The sequence below is a fragment of the Apium graveolens genome, chromosome 6 (assembly GCF_009905375.1).
Source record: "Apium graveolens cultivar Ventura chromosome 6, ASM990537v1, whole genome shotgun sequence".
NCBI lineage: Eukaryota > Viridiplantae > Streptophyta > Magnoliopsida > Apiales > Apiaceae > Apium > Apium graveolens.
Genome location: NC_133652.1, coordinates 172,459,242 through 172,462,744, shown reverse-complemented (window position 1 = coordinate 172,462,744; position 3,503 = coordinate 172,459,242). Strand labels below are relative to the sequence as shown.

Below are 3,503 nucleotides of genomic sequence, written 5' to 3'. Positions count from 1 at the left end.
ATTTAATTTATATATGAGATATATGCATATGTTTACCATGCGATGATAGATTTAGGTGAACTTAAATCAATATAAGGCGTGCTCTAGAAAATCTAGAATAGGAATCGTTTCTTGCCTTAACAATAATATTATGAATACAATTATGAGATTCTTGTGTTTATGAAACACGTAATTAAATATGAATTTTCAATATTGAGAGAAAGGATGATTCTGTCAAAAGCAGATTTCTATCTGTAAGAAAGGGGTATTAAGTGACGCCTCTTGACAATGCTCCCCCCGATCTGGGAATCATTTGATTATCGATTATTGATTTGAAATATTTAATTTAAAAGGAAGAATCTCTTTATAATATGATTATGATTGTAACATAATATAATTGATAAGTGGCATTTTATACCACTTAGAACGTCTTAAAATGGCTTAAATTGGTGTCTTGAAATCAAGTATTTTGTGTATTTGATGCGTTTTTCTAGTGTTTATGCATTTCAGGGTATTAGTTGCATTTCGGAGGAGGAATAATCAAGAATAAGCCTTGGCATGTGTTCACCATTGAGAGAGGAAAAGAACGGGCAGTTTACGGCGAAGAAACGGAGCAAACATGGAATTTTCCAGTAGGGTCCTGCGCGCCCGCGCAACAATGCTGAGCGGCCGCGCAGCAGCCTTGCGCGCCCGCGCAGAAATGCTGAGCGGCCGTGCAGGGTCGGGGAAAAAGCTGAATTATTTTAGACTTCTACTTCTGTTTGGCTTCCAACTTCTATGTAATCTGAGTTTTATGGGACTATTATATAAGTAGATTTGAGACGTTTTCATAGAGAATAAGAAGGAGATTATGTTTTAGATTGTGTTTTGCAAGAAGCGAAGGAGATAAGGAAGAAGACCGATTTAGCACACTGCAGCGAAGAGGATGCATATATTCTTGTGATTCTTGTTTCGTTGTAACGTTGGATGCTAGTTTTCTTGCTTTGACTTATTTACTCTTGTGACGTACTCTGTTTTAATATAATTAGTTTAGTTATTATTTTCTTGTGTTGTTTATCATGATTTCATATGAACCCATGATGGCGATAAGTTCTATTATGGGCTAATCGTGATCATGGGGTTGCAACGGATTTATTATGGAATTCTTTAGTTAATTGTTTAATACTTTAGTGTGTGATGATTGCATGATATCTAGTATTGATTGTGCGTATTCGTCTTATGTGCGTCGCGAACATATAAGATAGGGTGTTAATCTCTTGTGAAGCGACGGTGGATCTTGAGATTTGGAACTTGCCATGCTAGCATAGGTTCATGTACGTTGTGCATGATTAGTGGGTAATTCTAACAGTTTTATTTGCCCTATGTAATCAAAAGGAATAACTTGTGCTTAAATCGTTGTGTTGTCAATTTCTGTAGACATATAGGAACTCAACATAATTGATGACTATTCAACTTCTATCTTAATTGTGGATGCTTGGTAGAATGGTATTAGTACAATGAAAGTTGGCTTTTATCAGTTTCGTGTTATTCGATTAATATCATCACTGTCACATGCTAAAGGTAATAACAATGGCTATAGAAGGAAGTAATAATGAAGTTGTGATCTCATGAGTATTTTATTATTGATAAATTGAAGTGTTAGTTAAGTAGTTAATTATAGTTAATATTTAATCAATAATTTTAAGTGTTATTATCTTAACATTGAGAAGTAATCATACATTGGTGAGTGAGTTTAATTAGACAATAACTTAGTCTGAGTCTCTGAGGGAACGAACTAAAAAGTATTCTATATTACTTGCGAACGCGTATACTTGCGTGAATATTAGTGCATGTTTTCGCCCTAACAAGTTTTTGGCGCCGCTGCCGGGGACTCGGCGTATTTGTTTAGTTTATGTACTTACCATCATTGGTCATTAGGACTCAGTGATTAGGACGTAGTAGTTAATTACTCTTTTCGGTTGTGTTTCAGGTACTTTAGCAAGTGTTTATGCAAACTCGTTCTCGTGCTCGCAAGAGGACCTTAGATACAGCTGAGGAGAAAGACGAAGTTCTTGATACTCCGGAGAAGTTAGATTTTGAGGATTCGGATTCAGGAACTGAGCAGAAAGAACCAGTAAACATGGGAGATCGTATTGTTTAAGCTGATCCAACTCTTATGGATTTTTCTCGGCCTAAAATTGATGACATTCAGTCAAGCATCCTTCATCCGGCTATTCAAGCTAACACCTTTGAAATCAAGCCGGGCACTATTCAGATGGTGCAGAATTCTGTTTCTTTTGGAGGAGCGGCAACTGAAGACCCCAACATGTACATAAGGAATTTTGTCGAGATCTGCAGCACTTTTAAGTATAATGGCGTGACTGATGAGGCTATCAAGTTGAGGCTTTTTCCATTCTCACTGAGGGATAAGGCTAAAGACTGGTTACATTCTGAACCAGTTGGGTCCATCACTACGTGGCAAGATCTTGCGCAAAAGTTTCTGGTGAAGTTTTATCCAATGGCAAAGACTGCTGCTATGAGGAGTGCTCTTACTCAGTTTGCGCAGCAACCTACAGAATCTATGTGCGAGGCTTGGGAACGCTACAAGGAAATGTTGAGAAAATGTCCACATCATGGAATGCCGGATTGGATGGTAATCACTGGTTTTTATAATGGTTTGGGGGCCCAATCTCGGCCCATGCTCGATGCAGCAGCTGGAGGCGCCTTATGGGCTAAAAGCTATACTGAGGCGTATAATCTTATCGAGACGATGGCTGCAAATGAGCATCAAAACCCAACTCAGAGGATGCCGTCAGGCAAGGTAGCAGGTATTCTGGAAGTTGATGCAGCCACCGCTATTGCAGCCCAGCTCCAAGCGCTATCAATAAAGGTTGATTCTTTGGCTACGTATGGAGTTAATCAAATAGCTATGGTTTGTGAGCTTTGTGCAGGTTCTCATGCTACGGATCAGTGTTCTCTTGTCAACGAATCTGTTCAGTATGTGAATAATTATCAGTGACAACAGCAGCCTGTGCCAGCGACCTATCATCCTAACAACAGAAATCATCCAAATTTCAGCTGGGGGAATAATCAGAATGCTATTCAGCCAACATATCAGCAAGGAGTAAGTAAACAGTTTAACCCACCTGGATTCCAGCAACCACAGCAGTATGCTGCAAGGCAATCATATCCTCAACAGGGAAGTGCAGCTGCACCTACTAGTGCTGATTTTGAGGAACTTAAGCTGTTGTGCAAGAGTTAGGCGGTTTCTATCAAGACCTTGGAAAATTAAATCAGTCAATTAGCCAATGTAGTGCTCAATCGTCAACCTGGCACTCTTCCCAGTGACACGGAAGTACCAGGCAGGAAGGAAGCTAAAGAGCAAGTCAAGGCTATTACCTTAAGGTCTGGAAAAGTAGCTGATGCTGAAAAGGCAAAAGAAGTCGAAGCTGAAGTTAGAGATGAAGAATCTAAGCAAAAGGAGAAAGTGGCGGAACCAAAGAAGACTACTGTTGAACACACTCTGCCTGAGGCTAATACAGGGG

General features: G+C 39.3%; 1 non-coding gene across 1 annotated transcript; it reads right to left on the bottom strand.

Annotated features, from left to right (window-relative positions):
- Positions 1-2,491: 2,491 nt before the first annotated feature.
- Positions 2,492-2,598, bottom strand: LOC141669452 (small nucleolar RNA R71). The gene has a single exon (XR_012553737.1). It is a non-coding gene; the product is annotated as a small nucleolar RNA R71 (small nucleolar RNA).
- Positions 2,599-3,503: the final 905 nt, after the last annotated feature.